A 9,705-nucleotide genomic window follows, 5' to 3' on the forward strand; every position below is an offset into this window, starting at 1 on the left:
ATACTCTGTTCTTTCCTCTAGTTCCTGGAATCAGTGGCCTTTAGGTCATAGGTGATTCACAGACAAAGCTGAAGTGTGTCAGGAAAACATATGGGGTGGGTCCTGGACCTTGGGATGTGGAACTGTGGGGATTTCTTCATTGGACTTGTGCATTTTGTGATGCCCTTGAAGTAAACGGGAACCCTTAGTAATAACCTTTGGGTGTTTGGAGGCAGTAGCATGATCCAGTTCTTCAGGCACTCAGTGGTCCATTGGGGGCACTGATTGAGGCCACCTTTGTCTCAGCAGAGACAGCCCTTGTGCTGGGCCTGCACTGTGAGCTAGACAGCAGAGACCAGCCAGGTGAGGCTAGTGCTGACTTGTTTAGTATTTGTTTCTTGAACTTGAATACTAAGCTTCATCTAAAGATTACTCATGTATTTCCTTCACTGTCCACTTCCTCTGAGCCCCCTGTGTTGTATGTACACTGTGGCCCTTAGGTGACAGAAACAGCCAGTCCCCAGTGGTATTGGAGTCAGTCTGCAGGCTCCCTGTCTTTGCTGCCGGATTGCCCAGAAGGATTGGGTGCACATGGGACAGGTGGCAGGTTTTATCACTGCTCTTCTCTGTAACTGATAGAAACCCTGCCCTGGGGAGCATCTAAGAGAAGACATTGGTTTCCACAAGTTCTTTATGAGCCCTTTGCCCCTTGGCCTGACCCTGCAGCCCCCTAGTCTCCAACAAGGAAGCGGTGGTGTTGGTGGTGTCAGCCAGTGTTTCGCTGAGTATCTCCTCTTTCCTCTTGGCTCTGTGAAATGGGAATGTAACAATTCCCCTTACCCCTGTGCTCTGACTCCTCAGATAGGAGAGGAGAGCTTTGTGAACCCTCTCAGCAGTGCCGCCCGACCCAGTGAGGCTGCTTCGTTCTTGAGGAGTAGAGAGTCTGTTGTGTGCCCTTCCCTGGATCTTTCAAAACCCCTGTTCCTAAGCCACAAACACATCTACCCATCTTGGACGCACTAAGGCTTTGAGGCAGACTGCAGCCGAATCCAGCCCATGCTTCAGCCCCAGGGAGGGTTTTTTCCTGTCCATGTTTGATTGTGGCCAGCTTTCTGGGAAAGACATATGGTTACAGATGCGGTGTACACCGCATGGCAATGACCTGCCATTGAGTGGCAGGTGGACTCTAGTTCTTACTTGTCCACCCAGCATTCAGACAGAAGAAGGCCTTACTAAAGAAATGATTGTACCTGAGAGAAGAGAAAGCGGGGTTGGGAGTATGCATTAAGATGTGTGCGTGACGAGGGTGATTTCCTCTTCAGCTCCGTGCGAGTCTAGAGATGGGATGCACATTAAGGAAGTCACAGTTTATGTGACTTAGGTTCCCTCAATCTGTGGTCATGGTTAGGAACAGGCCTGATAGCTGTGAATAAACCCACTTGAGTGACATTAGCCAGCTTCTCCCTTTTCTTTCACCACCCTCTCCTCAAACACTTGCCTTCTGTTTAGAGCAGAATCATTATCTTGGGGCTGCTAACAGCATCGGGGGCTGTTCTTTGCTGTGTCTCCTCCTCAGGTCTTTACTTCCCAATGCTTTACTCTTGGGGAATCTGTACGGCTAAGAACTGAGTAGATGCCTGCATTACCCTTACAGCTATTTCTAGGAAGCGGTAGTGGATGCTCTTGACATCCCTGTGATTGGATAGACATCATAGTAACAATAGCCTGCATTTGGACAGCTCAGAACAGGGCTAGCGTTTCCTTCTGAATTTACAGAATGACATCATTTTCCTTCACGTTTGATACATTTGTCTCAAAAACAAAGACAGACAGACAGACTCTGAATGATTGAGTCTGGCCCTCAGGCTCTGAGACAGCACAAGTTGGCTCTACTCCCCTGTTCTGCTTTTCTTGCATGTCTTCAGTCCAGTGTCTTGACCCCTCTCAGGTTTCCTTGTAAAACCCTTCACCATATCCTTCCCTTGTGAGGGCGTGATGCGCTGTGGCTCCCTGCCAACAGCTTCTTCCCTTGCCAGATGAATGCTGAAGCCAGCAGTGTGGTTCTCACCACCTTCGCCTCAGGGCATCTTCCCTTAGCTTTATCCTTTGGCTTCTGGGAGAGGAGTGATTTGGGGTTGGCTTAACATAACTGATGGACACAGCATATGCTCTTCCACCAGATTATGTAGCCCAGGTGACAATAGCATCATTTATTTTCTAACTTCCTTCCCCCTCTTAACCTGGCTATCTGGGTGTCCTTACCATTTGTGTTTTATTGAGATGGGAGCTTGGTGACAGCTTGCTGTCTCTGCTATTTTAGACTCATCCCTAGGGTCAGATTTGATAAGAGTCTGAAATCAAACCAGATCTGGAAGAATCTTTGGGAAAGCGGCTCCTAGTCCATGGGACATCATGTGCCAAAGTATGATGCTCCTCACAAAGTCCCTTGACCCTCAGGCTGCTTCTCAGGGACATACACATTGCCGGCTGTGTAGACTTGACCCTTTCTCCAAGCTTTTGCCTCCACCACCACCCCCGTTGTAGACACTAATTGCCCCATGAGAAGGGCCATTCTTTTTTCTTTTGGTTTCTTCTTTCTTTTTTGTTTTTATTTTTGTTTGAGACAGGGTTTCTCTGTAGCTTTGGAGACTGTCCTGGAACTCACTCTGTAGACCAGACTGGCCTTGCACTCACAGAGATCCACCTGTCTCTGCCTCCCGAGTACTGGGATTAAAGACATGTGCCATTACTGCCCGGCTGAGAAGGGTCATCCTTACTTCATGAAATTCATCTCTTCTGTTCTTCTTTCCTCTGCTACACACCCATCCCCATAGCTGGGCTTCCCATATGCTAGGCAAAGACCAACCAATATCAAGCTTACTTTTATCAGAGAAAAGAACAGTGGGCTCTGAAGCCTGGGTGGCTGTGGGTGGACACCTGAGGGTGTAAGTGTCCATCTGTGAACATGGGTGCAGAACCCTGACCATTTTTGATCATGTGTTTATTTGATCATGTGCCTTTGGATTGGTGTGAGGAATGGTACAGTGTGACAGTTCAGAAGCACACATCTCATTGCCTTTAGAAGGCCTGGGAAGAGAGGCAGGTCCTACTTGTTGGTGAAGTACTGGACTTTGTCTTAAGGACTTGTCCAGACTGGATTCAGGGGCAGAGGTAAGAGTGGCCCCCAGGGAGTTGTGGGTGACAAGAACCTGGCGGCTTAAGCTGTCCATTTTTAAGTTGCAAATTTGCCAATATCTGGCTCTGAGAAGCCCTCCTGTGAGCTGCGGGTGATGCTCACTATCGTATTAAAAACCCTTCTAACTGTAAAAGCTACCCCCTCAGCTAGGTTCAGCTAGGGATGCATCCTTGGAAACCCAGCTACTCGAGACTGAGGCAGGACACTTGCTTCAGCCTCGGGTGTGATGCCAGTCTGGGGCAGTACAGCAAGAGCCGGTCCCTTCAGTGTGTGTGTCAGAGCTCCAAGTCCAGCGTAGATAGCTCCATCATGCAAGATTGCTTTCCTTGGTGGAGAAAAGTGTGAGCGGATGTATGACTGGAGGTCAGAGGCCAACACTGGCCATGTGGTTCAACCATGTTTCACTTGGCATTGTCTTCGACTTGACCCGAGAATGACTTCTTGTCAAGATACAGTTGTTGGAAATATTTCCCGATGGCAATACAATATTTTCCTAGTTCACAAATTATAATAAAATCTGCACATAGAAGGAGAAACGTCCTTCTCCTTGGACTCTTCCAGGCATTGCTGCATGGAGGTTCAGCGTCTCTGGTGCTGAGTTGGAGGACAGGAACCAGGAGCTGGAATCTTGTTTGATTAAGGCTAATTAATGTGGGTCTAACTAGTCTAACCCAGACCCGGGTTCCTGGTTGTCTCTGCAGACCAGGTGAGTTTCTTTTACTTTTTCATGAACTGTTTCTAGGCATTCCTTTTCATTGCCTTCTCTGGCCGTTTCTACCCAGGTCGCCTTAAGCTCCTGGGAAGCCATAGACTGCCGTTTTAGGATACTGGGTTCTCTTGAGCTTTGCCCTGGGACTGGCTGCTCCTTCTTGATTTCTTACTGCCTTGGTCCCTGCGTTCCCTCGAGTCTTGTGTTGGAAAGAGAAGATCCTGGGTGTTGAATGAAGTAGTCTGAGTGGGAGCTCCACACTGCTCTAGTTTCCTTGCCCCTGAATTCCCTTCTGATTGCTCTGACATTTGATTGTCAGGTGTGAACATGACAGATAGGTGGTGTCTCCGGGTGGGAAAGACAGTCTTTCTCTCTGGGACAGGACAGGTGGGAGCCCTGAGATGTGAAGACCCCATGGGAGGGATGCAGTATGCCTTGTAGTCGCTCAAGACCAGGCAGGTTTCAAAAGTTTTGTGTTACCCTCATTCCTGAACTCCTTCACACCTTGCTACCTGCACAGGCAGCCTTTAGGCTGAGCACTGATCTCATCATGGATGCTTTTTATTAATTTTGGCATTTTAGAACATTCAGTTACATTGAAGTATGGTTTAGCCTTTGTTTTTTTTAATTTAATTTTATTTTTTAACATGGAGTTTGTATCCAATACAAGTGCCTCACTCACCTCCACCTGGGATGGGCCCTGCCCACCTCTCCTGGATCTCCAGATAGGACTGTGGCATTTGATGTAGGCTTTATAATTTATTCTCATTGCTACCCCACACAGCACATTCTGAGTGCAGCCCGCCACCCTGGGAGCACTTGCATTCAAATACAAGAGTGAAGCCCCCAGTTCCCAACATTGGCACTGTAGCTGGGGGTCTTTTCCTTCCTTCATGTTCTCTGGCTATCTTTCTCCTGGAAGCCACTTTCTGGGTGTCTGTGTGTTCCAGGAGAGGGAAAGTGGTCATGAAGAGAGAAGCCTGTGAATTCTTAACTTCAGCGTCTCTGGGAATTCTAGAAGTGAATAGACCTCATTCATCCAAGATCTCAGAAGCCAGTGAATGGGCGCTTTTCTGTCGTCATTGCCCCTCCCCACCGCATGTTAATCTCTATCCCTACCCAGCCAGCCTTCTAAATAATACACCTCCACCAGTGTCAGGTTCACGGCGTTGTTCCCCTCCCCCATCGTCATTTCACTCGGTCATTTGCTCTACCTCCACTGAAGGCCATGTCTGCTATGGCTTTTATTTTTTTTTATTATTAGTATTATTAGTATTATTATTACTTTGGACAGGGTCTCATGTAGCCCAGACAGGCTTCAAACTTGCTGCATAGCCCGGGATGACCTTGTACTTCTGAGCCTTCTGCCTCCACTTCCCAATTGCTGATAGGACAGGCGTATGCCTTTGTTTTCTTCTTTACTGTCAGAGACATGGATTTATCCTGGCCAGATCTGGAGTTGGATGGCAAATCTTAAGAAAGCACTAAATCTTCCACTCAGGAGGCTCTGGACACATGCACAGACGTTTTGTGTCTTCTTGCAGTGTGCCCCACAGTTGGTGGACATTACCCGCATCCATGGATGTATGAACAGACACGGGCTGTTCATCCTGGAGTCACAGAGCTGGGAAGCAAGTTGCTGATCTGCTCTGTTTAGGACATGATTCTAGCCTGTGGGCACATTTCTAGACCATTGTTGAAAAGCCTTGAGGTGAAATTCGCCCAGCTTGAACCCGTGTAGCTTCTGAAATCACTCTCTTCCTAAGGAATTGCATCCCCTGGCTGACCTGTGATCTCCCCAGAGCTCAGCAAACTTCATTTTTTGCTGATCGTGGCTCTTTCTTCCTTCACCTTTCTCTCAGTTCTGCGGGGATTCTGAGCTCACTGGGATGTCTAGCTCACCTCCCTCCCAGTACCACCTAAGGCTCGGTTTCTCTTTCCTGATTCCAGTTCATAGCTTCCCTGATGTTGCTCCTCACTGTAACTCCACTTTCCTTTGTTGCCAGAGCCTGTTCCAGCTCCTGTCCTCTAGGGAAATGCTGCGGCTCCTTTTGTCACCTTGAGCCTTGCTATCCAGAGAGGTGAACTCACTAACATCCTGCTCCCCTTGTCCCCCATTCTCCTTTGTCCACAGCCACAACTCCACACACAGAGGTCTGAGACTCTGTTCAGTCTTGGGGGAGGCATTGGTTGGGTCCTGGTTTTCTGAAAAAGCTTTCTCAGGGCTTTCTCCCCTTAGGGCCCTTGAGTCTAGAAAGTAAAGTGAAAGTTCTGTTTGTTTTGTCCTCCAGTATCTTACAAGTCTCCTGTGTCTGTCTTCCCCATCTCTGTGTACCCAGAGTCCCTCCTTGAGCCCCCATTTCCTTTGGAATTTAAATTATTGTGTGTTGCCAGAAATATTTAAAGATGGAAATGTCCTAAAGGAAGCTTATTATCAGGTTCTTTCCTTTGGCTTTTTCTTTTTCATTTCTTTCGAGGTACTGTACATTGCTGACGAGGGATGCCAAGCAGGCTTGGTTCTGTGGCCAAGCCTCCCACTGTATCACAGTGTGATGCTGATCTCGGCCTGGTCCCAACACCAGGGCTCTCAGAGACTTGAATAAAATTGTCATAGTGGTTACTCCGGGTTTGTTGGTCCTGTGTAACTTGTTGTAACCCGCTCTCTCTTTAATTAAACCACGTGTCTAAGTAACCAGGCTGTTCCCAGGGAAATGTTACCCGTAAGAAAAGAGTATGGAGAGACAGGAAGATGCTGTAGAAAAAAGGCACGGGTGAGAGGCCTCTGTGGGTCCTTGAGACTCCAGACTGACCACAGGAGTCTAAAAGAGGGATGCTGATGGATGGCAGGGGAACAGAAAAGCCATCTGCTCCTTCTATCAGGGGTTCTGGGGAAGCAAACTTAGGTCATCGGGTTAGGCAGCAAGTGCCCTTATTATCAGAGCCATCTTGCCAGTCCCAAGAAATCTATTTAATAAAATATAGTTAGTGGTAGGATGGGATGCTGTGGGGGGTACTGTGGACTGGATGGAACCTGAACTTGTGCCTCACAGACGGTTTCATAGAGATGTCCTTAAGAATCCTGAAGGATGGAAGGGGGGCTGACAAAATAGCTCAGTTGGTGCCTTGCAAGCATTAGACCTCAGTTTGATCCCCAGAACCCACATAAGCTGAACGTGGTGGTGTGTGCATGTAATCCCAGGGGTGCGAAGGCAGGAGCAGGCAGGGCTCCCTGGGCAGTCGGGCTAGCCTACAGTGAGAGCCACAGATCCAACCAGTGAGAAAGTCTGTCTCAAAAGGGGGCGGGTAGATGGCATTGAAAAATAATACCCAGGGCCGTCTGACCTCCACATACATATGTGTACATGGACACACACACACACAGGGGGGAGGGAGGGAGAGAAAGATGTTGATGGGGGAAGGAGGGAGGGAGGAAATGATGAAATGGCTCCCTCTCATATCAACCCCTGTTTCTTTTGGTTTTTTTGAGCCAGTGTAGTCCAAGCTGCCTCAGACTCCTGTCCCAGCCTCTTAAGTAATAGGATTATACTCATTATACAGCACCCTGCTCATGGCTCCCTTTGTTCTGAAAGCAACCCCTGCTTCACCCCTGGCTCATAAGTCTGGTTTATCATTGACTGGATTGTTAGAGAACCATTAAGACTGTTCAAGAGTAATTGAGGAAACAGGGAAGTGTCCATGGGAAGTTAAAAGGCAAGGCATAAAAACTGTCGAGGACAAAAGCCAGTGTGGCCGTGCATGGCTACATCCCAGCAAAGGGGGCTTAGGCAGGAGGCTCACAAGTTTGAGGCTAACCTGAGCTGCACAATAAAACTCTGCCTCAAATAATTGAAATGGAAACAATAGTTTTTTTTTTTTTAAATTGGCCCCACAGAGCAGTGAGAGTGCACACCTTTAATCCCAGCACTCCCTGGCAGAGGCAGGTGGATCTCTGAGTTCAAGACCAGCCTGATCTGCAAAGTGAGTTCAAAGGCAGCCAGGGTTACACAGAGAAACCATTGTCTTGAAAACAAAGAAAAAGATTCACACACACGCACACACACACACACACACACACACATTCAGATGTTAAGATCTTTTTTAAAACACACTTTTATAGGCATACCAGAAAAACTGGGAAAGAACCAATTTTGCTGTTTGTGGAAAGGTAACATGGATAATTTTAGAATGCTCTTAGAATTTTCTAAACATTTTTTTTTGCAATAAATATAGGTTATTTTTATATTTAGTAGAGCAGTTACAAAGAAAGTAGCTTGGAGATAATTTCTCTTGATACTGACTTCTCCAGATATTCCAGAGACCCAGACTTCTTGATTCGAAGCTTCCTCTTGCCCTAAATAGTAAGCTGGTGACTGCTAAAGCCCAGCTCATGGGAGGGAGAACTGAAGCTTTGCAAGAGTGCCCTCGATCCTAGCGGAAGCACTTCCCACCCTCTTCTTTACTCCTTCCTCCTAAAGAAGAGGTGACCAGAACATGAGTCACCCGCAAACTGCAAGCAGGAATTAGAGAGAATATATGAGCAGAGAAAGTTCTCAGAAGACAGGTGCTGGGTCAGTCTAGGGGCCTCTGCTGGGCTGAATGTCAGGGACTGGATGGGTAGACAGCAAATTCTTACAACAGAGCTCAGCACTCAGCCCTCTGGAAAGCTGGGCTGGGTCCACCTCTACCACACCCTCCCTGTTTACCTGACAAAGGAATGTGTTTCATTCAAGAGTGACGTCTAATCTTTCGAGCCCTCTGTCCCCACCCAGTCTAGTCCAACTAGCTGAAGTTGGAGAACATGTTTTTGGCACAGGGAAGTGAAGTTAGGAACGTGTTTTGGCACAGGGGACTGAAGTGGCATGCACCATAGGTATCTGCTGCTCTGGCCAGGTCACCCTCTGCCACCCAACCAGGATGACCTATTGTGGGAGGCATTGGGTACTTCTTTGGAAGAGAGGAGTGGGATATGAGGTCAGCCCTGGGAGAAATGGAACAGGTCACATCTGTTGCAGGAGACTTGTTTGTATTATTGCTCTGAGACTGCCAATGGAGTTGGGCCTTGAACCAGAGGGTAGAAAGAATCCACATTCAGCTGACTGGAATGAACCAAAGAGTTTTCTGGAGGACTCAGAGGAAGATAGATAGACTCAGAGAGGCATAAGAAGGGACTTGGAAAGATTCATGGTCTTTTTCAGTCTGAGGTGGAGAAAAAGGCACCTGATCTTTTTCTCCATCACTCTGTGGATCTGTCGGGTTAATACCTTAATATTTAGTCTCCAAGCTTTATTTATTAGGAAAACAAGAATCCACAGTATCTGGCATCCAAAGCCTGGTCTTAGATCATGCCAAAGTGGTGCGGAGCCACCACTGCCACCGGCTCTCCCCCATCACTTGATGCAGCAACTTTAAATGCTTGGGACAAGGTGGAAGAATCAAGGAAGAAGTCTGATTCATTTATTAAAATCATACAAGGCCAAAAGGAAGCCTTCACTGATCTTGTTGTTGTTGGTAGATTCTTTTGTTGTTTTGAAACAGGGTTTCTCTATGCAACAGCCCTAGCTATCCTAGAACTAGCTCTGTATACCAGTCTGGCCTCGAACTCACAGAGATCTGCCTGCCTCTGCCTCCCTAGTGCTGGGATTAGAGGTGTATACCACCCCCACCTGGCCACTGACTTTTTTTTTTACAATGATTGACTTCAGCTATAAATAAAATAGTATCAGATCCAGAAGTCAGATGAATATTAATTGAATCTTTGGCCTTTAAAGATGCTAATTCAGAATTTAAAAGGATGACTAGGTTTTTAAAGGCAAGATTAGCA

This window comes from Arvicola amphibius, chromosome 7, assembly GCF_903992535.2.
Source record: "Arvicola amphibius chromosome 7, mArvAmp1.2, whole genome shotgun sequence".
Taxonomy (NCBI): domain Eukaryota; kingdom Metazoa; phylum Chordata; class Mammalia; order Rodentia; family Cricetidae; genus Arvicola; species Arvicola amphibius.